Below are 13,244 nucleotides of genomic sequence, written 5' to 3'. Positions count from 1 at the left end.
ATTGTCTACTGTCAAACCACAATTTGTGGAGGATGTTTATATTTTATAAATAGGATTAAGTAGGAATAATTAATATTTGTCGTGTTGGAAAGAATTGTGGTAGCAGGGAATGTCTGTAACAAAGTACTGTTGACAAGTGAGACCGCATATTGATATAATTTTAAAATGAGTGGTAGAGACCGCGTATGGATACATTTTAAGAAAAGAGCGGGAAAGACCGCGCACTGATACATTTTGTAATGGTAGCAGGGATTGTCTGTACCAGAAAGAATTGTTCGCAAGAGAGACCGCACTTCAGCGTTCGTAGGAAGTCAGTAGTAAGCCGGATGGGAAGCGAGTCGGTAGCAGGTCTGAAGCGAGAGGTTGAGAGGAGCGGTGTGCCTGCCAGCCACTAGCTATGATTTACAAGAGATTATAAACGGATGTACAGAGACATCAGCTAACTATTATCATAAGAGGAACTAATATTATTGAATTAATTTCTTGAGAAACTCAAGATTACTGAAGTAACGTTTGCGCATTGCTAGTTGTAAGATTATTGTAAAAAGTTAGTCCCATTTAAACGTTTGTAAAATCATTTCATTCAGAATATAATTAATTTTTGCCAGCAATATTGCATTACTGATTATAATCCATCGCAAAAACCATCAACGTAAAACTTCGCAAAATTTTATTGTTGTCAAGAAATAGTTAAACTATGAATTACGTAACTTCCGTCAAATTAATTAAAGAATAACGTCAGCTTTGGTAATAAATACAGCCACTTATTATGACAGCCCACCAAGAAGTAATAGAGTATAGTAAAACAGATTAAGTATATTCATGTCACAGTTCGAAGTAGTAGTCAGATGGCGATCCAGTAACAGTAAAAAAGGTAAGGAACAGTTTCTGGTTATTACAGATAACAACTGAGGGCCACGACGACGATATATTTCTATGTTTCGACGAAATAATCAGAAAATAACTTTTAATAAGCATCAGTTAAATTTGTACGCGGAAATTGAGAAAAAGAATTAATTTCAAAGCGAAGATTTCATTTGTTATTATTAAGCAAGAGGTAGAAATCCTATGGAAAGTTTTCGTAGGATACTGTAGATGGGAAGGTTGAGTAACAAATGAGATATAGAGGAGACGGTTATTGCGTAACAAGGAAAGAGATATAGAGGAGACATCCGATCAGTAAGACTCTTTAGTGAATCTACTGTGAAAATGAATATACTCACTCTGACAATTGTATGAATAAGCTGGTGTTAAGTGGCCCAACGCTTATACTAAACTGTATACCTTTAATTCACAGCCATCGGCAATTCTGTTTGCTCTATTGATTCTGCGTTGAAAAGTGTTTGTTCAGTGTTGAATCCGCTTTAAACAGTGATATATTTTGTTGCGTGTGCTAATTATAGACAATGTCCCGCAGAATAATTACTCGTTCTCAAAGTGATAAAAGTGTAGAAAATACTGACGAGAAATTCTTTTCAGGAATAGAACTGTGAAAAACCCGACAGTGAAACGTTAGGTGAACAGACATTCGAGAGTAGTAATAATATGGAATCTTTTAACGAGCAATCAACTTCAGAAATGCCAACTGATAATGAGACATTAGTGCAAAATAATTTGTTTTTAAATATAACAGACGCTACACAGCCACAAATTACGCGTAGCAGACACAATAGTTTCAGTAACGAAACTACTATAATGCAGTCAAACAGTGTGACTCCATTACGTGCCGAAACAGATTCAAACGGTACACAGCTACACAATCTGTGTAGCAGATACCACAGTTTTATTGACAAAAATTCCGAAACCATGGAAAAGTTGACATGATTACAATCGTCTGAGGATGTTCAAATGAACACATATGTACAACCTTTAACAACGAATACAAATACACACAGAAGTCAATCCGAAACGGATCCAATAATGGCATTTTTGCTACAAATGAGACAAGACTTGAATCAAAACTTTAACAGAAGGGCACAAGAATCAGCAGACCTAAAAAAAGAAATCAAGGTAGTCGCTGAAAAATGTTCACAATCAAACCAAGAATTACACGCCAAGATTCAAGAAATAACATATAAACAAGAAGAAATAACATATAAACAGGAAGCATTCGCGGTAGCATACGAGAAACAATGACAGAGAACTTCTCTAAACAAAACGCTCACATTGATGAACGTTTTAACAGTCACACAGAAAACTGTTTGATACGTCTCCGCAAACTGGTGCGATCGCAGGATAAAGAACGAAAAGAATATTACAAACAATTAATAAAAAGCGACAGGACGACAAAAAGAAAGTGTTTGCTCAGGGAAAAACTTACGTGGACAATCACATACACTCGATTTCGGAAGAAATCGAAACGGTTGAGGAGACAAATATGCAAATACAAGAGAGGCTCGCGGAAATCACACGCAATTGAGGCGAAAATTTCTACAGACGCTGATATCCAGAATATTAGGGGTAAATTAACAGAAGAAGTCCAGACACTAACTGACAAAATAGAACACACAGAAATCAATCAAGACCCAGAAAACTTGAAAGCAGATTTTAAGAAAGTAACCAAAAGCAATCGTAAATTACGATACGAACAGACAGAAAACATCAACGAACTCACTACAAGAATAGACCTGTTAGATACTAACAATGATAGTAAATCAGATGAAACTACACCAGTCTCAGTTCAATAGATTTCTAATAGTAAAGATACTCAAATTACAAATGTGCAACAAGCAATCGCAGACCTGGAATCACGTAATAATTTGTTACATCACAAAATCAATTCTTTACAGCAAGGGATAGCTGACACACAAGAAACAACTGCAAACAATCAATTCCCACAGAATACACACCATTACGACATGCCTCAGATGCACAATACATATAATGTCGGTAGACTTCAGAGAGTCAGAGATCTTAACCAGGCAGAAAGACACATAAATTCATATTCACAAGATTACGAAAATAATTACACACAAAGACATGATGGTTTCGACCGCAAGCAAATCCTTTCAGTGAGAAAGTTTAAAACATTTAAAAACGACAGGACGCAAATACATCCACTGGACTGGATCCAACAATTCGATGTGGCACTCCCACCATCATGGCCAGTTCAACATAAGCTAGAATTTATTATTAGTTTTCTTGAAGGGGAACCAGCGAGAAGAATGCGACCAATTGCTAGATAGTGTTTTTCAGTAGAAGCATTCCAGGAAGCATTTCTAGCAGCGTACCACACACAGTAGCATTAAAGATTTGCTAATTAGTCTGCCAAATTTCGAGAATTCTACTTTCCCAACAATCACACAATTTTTCGAGTGTATGGTTGAACAAAACCAATACCTCAATGAGCCATACAGTCAATCCGCATTAATACAGCTGTGAATTTCAAAACTACCCAGAGCATTAAAAGTGTCATTATTAACAGGCCAGCAAAAGGACAGCGTGTACGCATTTAGAGACGTCCTGCAATTGCTAGAGGTACACCAGGCAGATTATGCGTTTGATAATAAGAACTTTTCACGACATAACGCAAACCAGAGAAACAATGCTAATTTTGAGCAAACACGAATTGGCAATAACAATCATAATAAACGCTTTCGCAGCGAAAATGAAAACTTTAATCGAGAATACACACAGGGATTTAATGAACAGCACTATAACAACAATGTTCATTACAATTCAAGACAGCAACAAAGCCATCTAAATAACACGACACATGTTGTTGTTGTTGTTGTTGTGGTCTTCAGTCCTGAGACTGGTTTGATGCAGCTCTCCATGCTACTCTATCCTGTGCAAGCTTCTTCATCTCCCAGTACCTATTGTAACCTACATCCTTCTGAATCTGCTTAGTGTATTCATCTCTTGGTCTCCCTCTTCCATTTTTACCCTCCACGCTGCCCTCCAATACTAAATTGGTGATGCCTTGATGCCTCAACACATGTCCTACCAACCGATCCCTTCTTCTAGTCAAGTTGTGCCACAAACTTCTCTTCTCCCCAATCCTATTCAATACTTCCTCATTAGTTATGTGATTTACCCACCTAATCTTCAGCATTCTTCTGTAGCACCACATTTCGAAAGCTTCTATTCTCTTCTTGTCCAAACTATTTATCGTCCATGTTTCACTTCCATACATGGCTACACTCCATACAAATAGTTTCAGAAATGACTTCCTGACACTTAAATCTATACTCGATGTTAACAAATTTCTCTTCCTCAGAAACGCTTTCCTTGCCATTGCCAGTCTACATTTTATATCCTCTCTACTTCGACCATCATCAGTTATTTTGCTCCCTAAATAGCAAAATTTCTTTACTACTTTAAGTGTCTCATTTCCTATTCTAATCCCCTCAGCATCACCCGACTTAATTCGACTACATTCCATTATCCTCGTTTTGCTTTTGTTGATGTTCATCTTATATCCTCCTTTCAAGACACTATCCACTCCATTCAACTGCTCTTCCAAGTCCTTTGCTGTCTCTGACAGAATTACAATGTCATCGGCGAACCTCAAAGTTTTAATTTCTTCTCCATGGATTTTAATACCTACTCAGAATTTTTCTTTTGTTTCCTTCACTGCTTGCTCAATATACAGATTGAATAGCATCGGGGAGAGGCTGCAACCCTGTCTCACTCCCTTCCCAACCACTGCTTCCCTTTCATGTCCCTCGACTCTTATAACTGCCATCTGGTTTCTGTACAAATTGTAAATAGCCTTTCGCTCCCTGTATTTTACCCCTGCCACATTCAGAATTTGAAAGAGAGTATTCCAGTTAACGTTGTCATAAGCTTTCTCTAAGTCTACAAATGCTAGAAACGTAGGTTTGCCTTTCCTTAATCTAGCTTCTAAGATAAGTCGTAGGGTCAGTATTGCCTCACGTGGTCCGACATTTCTACGGAATCCAAACTGATCTTCCCCGAGGTCGGCTTCGACTAGTTTTTCCATTCGTCTGTAAAGAATTGGCGTTAGTATTTTGCAGCCGTGACTTATTAAACTGATAGTTCGGTAATTTTCACATTTGTCAACACCTGCTTTCTTTGGGATTGGAATTATTATATTCTTCTTGAAGTCTGAGGGTATTTCGCTTTTTTCATACATCTTGCTCACCAGATAGTAGAGTTTCGTCAGGACTGGCTCTCCCAAGGCTGTCAGTAGTTCTAATGGAATGTTGTCTACTCCCGGGGCCTTGTTTCGACTCAGGTCTTTCAGTGCTCTGTCACTCTTCGCGCAGTATTATATCTCCCATTTCATCTTCATCTACATACTCTTCCATTTCCATAATATTGTCCTCAAGTACATCGCCCTTGTATAGACCCTCTATATACTCCTTCCACCTTTCTGCTTTCCCTTCATTGCTTAGAACTGGGTTTCCATCTGAGCTCTTGATATTCATACAAGTGGTTCTCTTTTCTCCAAAGGTCTCTTTAATTTTCCTGTAGGCAGTATCTATCTTACCCCTAGTGAGATAAGCCTCTACATCCTTACATTTATCCTCTAGTCATGCCTGCACGACACATATACGACAGGAAATGCCGAACCGGTCTAACTTTCACGTGACTCATCGCCTAGAAAATGCGTCAGGTGAAAGCAATTACCCGGGTCAGCCGCAAAATACACGAAACGAACAAATACAGCCTTTTCAGAGAAACACGCGTGCCTCGCCGTATAACCACAGTTATAACGACAGAAGGAGAGAAAACGAACACCGACCGCAAAGGACATTCAACAATGATAATTTTCACAGAAATTCAAACAGTGCACACCAACCAAGTCATCGTACGAATGTACCAATCACAAGATTACATCCGCTACCTACCGCTAATAATCAAAACGGTAGAACAGTACAGCTCATAGAAAACGCACAACACTCCCCGACAGAAAATGAAATGTCAGAACATTTATGACTAGAGATAGCCTGTGATGAATCTCTAAATGACGACACTATGGATAAGGACAGAGAAAAGATAACGATAGAGAATGCCATTACACTCGACGACGTGCGAGACACATTGTTGCACGAAAAACCGATCATGCAGAAAACTTATATGCCACCCAATAATCCAGATAAATTTAAAGTCACAAAATATTTCAGCAATAATTGATTCAGGCTCACCAATGTGCTTAATTAACAAAGACACATTTAACAGATGCAATAGCAATCATGATTACCCAGTATTCCCGTTACACAGAACTAAAGTTAAGGAAGCATTTCAAGGAAAAAGCATTGAAGTCAAAAGACAGACACAATTAACGTTTGTTTTAGCAGGGCAAACTTTCCACAGCAATTGTTGGATAGTTCCACATTTAACAACTGATATAATATTAGGAATGAATTTTTTCGTACAGTACAACGCAAAGATTGACTTTAAATCGTCATACCTAACATTACAGAAGGAAGACAGTGAAGTGGTAGTGAGATTTCAAAACACAGTATCCTCAGAAGAACAAAATATGCACAGGATCGAGATTATTGCAGATTATAAAGATAACGATTGTTACCTCACACTATACACGAATACACATAATGACGACATGGCAGAGGAACAGGAGTATAATGTATTAGCGACAATTACACGCAAGGCTGGAGACAGTATAGCAGAAGACGGCGCAGAACGCACAGAATTAGAAAATATTCTTGTGCAACATAAAACAGTTTTTAACAATGTTCCAGGAACGATGACAGGATTTATTTACGAATTTCAGGTGAAACCACACGAGACTTTCAAAGCAAAACACTATCGAATCCCGCATATACACACAGAAGCACTTAAGAAAGAGTTACGAGCAATGATTGATCAGGGTATAATTGAGCCAGCAGCAAGCCAATATATAAATCCATTACACATCGTTGAATCACTCCGTTTAGTTTTAGATTCACGCCAGGTTAATAAAATAATCATTACAGAAACTGACCGACCACAGACGTTAGAAGAGTTACTGCAAAAGTAATAAATGCAATACCTAATGAGTCAACGATGCTCTCACCAACTGTAACACTGACGAATAAAGACCCACCGAATAAACTTACTGAAATGATTACTTTTCCAAAGAAGTGTAGACTTCGTCATTGCGAGATAACAGACATGGCACTAGCGAACGTTAAACGAGCTGCAGATCGTCGGAAGAGACAGCAGAAGCAGGTAAGTAGATTACGCAAGTACGAGATTGGCGATAAGGTACTAGTCCGTACCCATCATCTGTCACATAAAGGGAAGAACCGACGCAAAAAATTTGAACTTCTTTATGCAGGACCGTATACAATTCGAAATATTCCGCACACTAATGTAGTACACATTGAGACACTCAAAAAAAAAAAAAAAAAAAAAAAAAAAAAAAAAAAAAAAAAAAAAAAATCGAGAGGAAACCGTCATACGTCAAACATAAAGAAATTCTTAAAATAGAAAAACCTTCTTACAGGGATACATATAGACACAGTATATCAATGAGCATTTTGACACATTTCAGCAAGCCCGAACACAATGAGCTACTAATGAGTTATTTACAGACACAACAGGTCACCTCGACTCGACCGTAGATAATTGCACTGAACATTAATAGCAGTCTTAGAAGCGTACTCGCAGGACATTTATTTCACATTATGTAAGGTAAGTGAATCAATTAACAGGACTACTTTAAATGTAAATGTATAACACGTACAAATGATTTTCATACAGTAGTAACAATTAGATGTACTCTTTAACCCGCGCATGCAGCATTGTTGTCGTAGTTCACCAAAATAAAAGTAGTTTTAATTATAAGTATTGAATATGGAGAAATGTGGATAAATGCTTTACAGGTCATGCCGAGAGCTGACGCGATTTTCCAGATGCAGAGAGATGTTGAAATCATGCCGTGCGCTTACGATTATTAACCATGAGTATTTTATTAAAGGCAATACAGAGAGATATTGAAGTCATGCCGTGCGCTGATGATTATTTACAATGAATGTCTTATTATAGGCTATGCAGAGAGATGAAACGAGGTATAAAGGAGAGAGGGGAATGAAGATGTTAGTATGTAAGGAATATAAATTAGTAATGGTTTATTTTGATAACAGGTGACACAGCGCAACGCAGCACTACGGATGGAGAAACCACATTAAACTGCTAACTATATGTACTCCGCTGTTGTTGTTGTTGTGCTCTTCAGTCCAGAGACTGGTTTGATGCAGCACTCCATGCTACTCTATCCTGTGCAAGCTTCTTCATCTCCCAGCACGTACTGCAGCCTACATCCTTCTGAATCTGCTTAGTGTATTCATCTCTTGGTCTCCTCCTACGATTTTTACCCTTCACTCTGTCCTCCAATACTAAAATGGTGATCCCTTGATGCCTCAGAACATGTCCTACCAACCGATCCCTTCTTCTAGTCAAGTTGTGCCACAAACTCCTCTTCTCCCCAATTCTATTCAATACCTCCTCATTAGTTATGTGATCTATCCATCTAATCTTCAGCATTCTTCTGTAGCACCACATTTCAAAAGCTTCTATTCTCTTCTTGTCCAAACTATTTATCGTCCATGTTTCACTTCCGTACATGGCTACACTCCATACAAATACTTTCAGAAACAACTTCCTGACACTTAAGTCTATGCTTGATGTTAACAAATTTCTCCTCTTCAGGAACGCTTTCCTTGCCATTGCCAATCTACATTTTATATCCTCTCTACTACGACCATCATCAGTTACTTTGCTCCCCAAATAGCAAAACTCCTTCACTACTTTAAGTGTCTCATTTCCTAATCTAATTCCCTCAGCATCACCTGACTTAATTCGACTACATTCCACGATCCTCGTTTTGCTTTTGTTGATGTTCATCTAATATCCTCCTTTCAAGGCACTGTCCATTTCGTTCAACTGCTCTTCCAAGTCTTTTGCTGTCTCTGACAGAATTACAATGTCATCGGCGAACCTCAAAGTTTTTATTTCTTCTCCATGGATTTTAATACCTACTCCGAATTTTTCTTTTGTTTCTTTTACTGCTTGCTCAATATACAGATTAAACAACATCGGGGAGAGATTACAACCCTGTCTCACTCCCTTCCCAACCACTGCTTCCCTTTCATGTCCCTCGACTCTTATAACTGCCATCTGGTTTCTGTAAAAATTGTAAATAGCCTTTCGCTCCCTGTATTTTACACCTGCCACCTTCAGAATTTGAAAGAGAGTATTCCAGTTAACGTCTACAAGTCTACAAATGCTAGAAACGTAGGTTTGCCTTTTCTTAATCTAGCTTCTAAAATAAGTCGTAGGGTCAGTATTGCCTCACGTGTTCCCATATTTCTACGGAATCCAAACTGATCTTCCCCGAGGTCGGCTTCTACCAGATTTTCCATTCGTCTGTAAAGAATTCGCGTTAGTATTTTGCAGCCGTGACTTATTAAACTGATAGTTCGGTAATTTTCACATCTGTCAACGCCTGCTTTTTTTGGAATTGGAATTATTATATTCTTCTTGATGTCTGAGGGTATTTCGCCTGTCTCATACATTTTGCTCACCAGAAGGTAGAGTTTTGTCAGGACTGGCTCTCCTAAGGCTGTCAGTAGTTCTAATGGAATGTTGCCTACTCCCGGGGCCTGGTTTCGACTTAGGTCTTTCAGTGCTATATCAAACTCTTCACGCAGTATGATATCCCCCATTTCATCTTCATCTACATCCTCTTCCATTTCTATAACATTGCCCTCATGTACATCGCCCTTGTATAGACCCTCTATATACTCCTTCCACCTTTCTGCTTTCCCTTCATTGCTTAGAACTGGGTTTCCATCTGAGCTCTTGATATTCATACAAGTGGTTCTCCTTTCTTTCTTCGCTATTCAAAAAAATTTTTTTCTGCATTGAACATGATATCTTTTACATCAGATACATACATAGGAAAAACAGATTACGCCAAATGTCAGCATACCGACTCGCACTCTGCGTAAAATACAAATGTTTTCTCTTAAATAACAATGAATATGTGTGCTATACAACTTAAACATAATTTATAGTCGACTGACAATATGACTCGTGACTGACGACCACTTTACCAAACATACTGAAGTCACAGAAAGTGACGTAGTTTGTCAAAATAATTAAAAAAATGTGAATTTACAACCTGTGAAGTAATATATCAGTGTCTTTATGTAATTATTTATATGAGCACTAGATTATGATTTATTTAGAGGAAATGTATCTGATCAAGTGACAGAAAGTGACAATGTTTGTATAAAGGCACTTCTCTATTTTATTTAAAATGTTGATGCCTACATGTACAAACTAAATTCCACTTACAGAAATATTTGTTTATGTTATTGACTGTCACGTAATGTAATATGTATTGTAGGCTGAATTCACTACAGATGGAAAATGTGTTTTTTATGTAATTGTTTAAAACTATAAACTTTTTCTACAGTCATACAAGATGACATATTTTGTCCTTTTAAACGTAAAATACGAATACGGTAAAGATAATTTTTATGAGTACAGAGGAAAGAGATGATGTAAAATTTGGTAATAACGGTATCAACCATATCCGTGAACCTTTTGACAAAATGATTATACCTGTACCTTAATCCCTGTGCATCCCCATGGTTATGGAGCACAAACAACGTGAGTAGTGACCCACGTTACTTCAATCTACGATGTTTTCTATGAGGTGTCGGCATACCAAGATGCACACCACAGTCATGATGTACGTCAATAGGTGCTTGCATACCAAGATGCATACCATCACAACTAATGGACAATTGGAGTTGGATCTTGTACCTGATGTAGCTATGGCAACTCAGGCAATTCGATGGTTAACTTAGTGTTTGGTTACACTAAAACTATGGACCAAAGAGACGACGGAATCACATGGCGAATCCTGGTGTTGTGCTATGTGAGGGAAAGAAACGGACTTTTGAGTGCATTCACAGACAGTTGCCAGTGCTTTGACCATGCTACCCAATTCCTTTTTTTCCCTTCCTTGAATATGGTACTAATAGATGCCAATTTATAATGAAACATAAACTATGTTCTAATTTTTGCCATCCATTACTATTAGAAATATGAATAACTCTTACTACCTGATGTACACTTCCAACTTACTGACTCATCTTATTTGTGTATTTTTATGTATACTCTTTTGAATATTCTCTTTGTTAGACTTAGGAAACTAAATTCCTATGACAATATATGTATGTGCTTTGTAGACAACAATATTCTATCATTAACTTACTTATTAATACACATATTTCTATAATCAAATTTTCTCCTTACGTCAAGTCCAAATGACTTAACGACGTAGGAAAATTTTAAGGAAACCCAGTGGAGGGTTATGTGTATATTTCTATTGTCTATTGTCAAACCACAATTTATGAAGGATGTTTATATTTTATGAATAGGATTAAGTAGGAATAATTAATATTTGTCATGTTGGAAAGAATTGAGCTAGCAGGAAATGTCTTCACCAAAATATTGTTGACAAGAGAGACCGCACATTCACGTAATTTTAAAAAGGCCGGGAGAGACCGCGTATAGATACATTTTAAGAACAGAGCGAGAAAGACCGCGCATTGATACATTTTGTAATTGTAGCAGGGATTGTCTGCATCAGAAAGAATTGTTCGCACGAGAGACCGCACTTTAGCGTTCGTAGGAAGTCAGTAGTAAGCCAGATGTGAAGCGAGTCGGTAGCAGGTCTGAAGCGAGAGGTTGAGAGGAGCGGTGTGCCTGCCACCCACTACCTATGATTTACAAGAGATTATAAACGGATGTACAAAGACATCAGCTAACTATTATCATAAGAGGAACTAATCTTATTGAATTAATTTTTTGAGAAACTCAAGATTACTGAAGTAATGTTTGCGCATTGCTAGTTGTAAGATTATTGTAAAGAGTAAGTCCCATTTGAACCTTTGTAAAATCATTTCATTCGAGTATAAATAATTTTTGCCACCAATATTGCATTACTGATTATAATCCACCTCAAAAACCATCAACGTAAAATTTCACAAAATTTTATTGTTGTCAAGAAAAAGTTTAACTATGAATTACATAACTTTCGTCAAATTAATTAAAGAATAACGTCAACTTTGCTATTAAAGAATAACGTCAGCTATGGTAATAAAAACAGCCACTTATTATGACAGCCCACCAAGAGCTAATAGAGTATAGTAAAACAGAGTAAGTATATTCATGTCACAATTCGAAGTAGCAGTTAATTGGCTCTGAGCACTATGGGACTCAACTGCTGAGGTCATTAGTCCCCTAGAACTTAGAACTAGTTAAACCTAACTAACCTAAGGACATCACAAACATCCATGCCCGAGGCAGGATTCGAACCTGCGACCGTAGCGGTCTTGCGGTTCCAGACTGCAGCGCCTTTAACCACACGGCCACTTCGGCTGGCGAAGTAACAGTTAGATGGCGATAAATAGGTAAGGAACAGTTTTTGGTTATTGCAGATAACGACAGAGGTCCACGACGACGATACATTCTATGTTTCGTCGAAATAATCAGAAAATAACTTTTAATAAGCATCAGTTAAATTTGTATCCGGAAATTGAGAAAGAGAATTAATTTCAAAGCAAAGATTTGATTTGTTATTATTAAGCAAGAGGTAGAAATCCTAAGGAAAGGTTTCGTAGGATATTGTAGATGGGAAGGTTGAGTAACAAATGAGATATAGAAGAGACGGTTATTGCGTAACAAGAAAAGAGATATAGAGGAGACGGGAAGGTTTCACTTAGCGACATCCAATCAGTAAGACTCTTTAGTGAATCTACTGTGAAAATCGTCAATGTGAAAGACAAGGGTTAGAGTAAATCTGACGTGGTGCAACGGAATTTAATACTGGACTCCCAGGAAGGGTTCAAAGCACAGACTGTTTGAGGCGTTACTCACCATGGACAGAAGTCGGCATTGTGCTTTTTGTAGCCAATCCCGAAGCAATTTATGTGTTTCATCGTCAATACGAAGGACCGAAGGTTACAGTAAACCTGCAGTGGTGCATCGGAATCTATTACTACACTCCCAGGAAAGGTTAAAAGCACAAACAGTTTGAAGCGTTACTCCCCCTGGACAGAAGTGGCATTGTCCCATTTGTATTCAATCCCGATGCAATTTCTGTGCTTCATTGTCAGTGTGAAAGTCCAAGGGTTACAGTAAATTTGCATTGGTGCATCGCATTCTACCACTGGACTCCCAGGAAAGGCTCAAAGCACAGACCTTTTGAAGCGTTACACCCCCCTAGACAAAAGTCGGCATTGTGCCTTTTGTAT

This window comes from Schistocerca piceifrons, chromosome 2 (assembly GCF_021461385.2).
Source record: "Schistocerca piceifrons isolate TAMUIC-IGC-003096 chromosome 2, iqSchPice1.1, whole genome shotgun sequence".
NCBI classification, from domain to species: Eukaryota; Metazoa; Arthropoda; class Insecta; order Orthoptera; family Acrididae; genus Schistocerca; species Schistocerca piceifrons.
The sequence above is the reverse complement of the archived record's forward strand: the minus strand, read 5'-3'. Positions refer to the sequence as shown.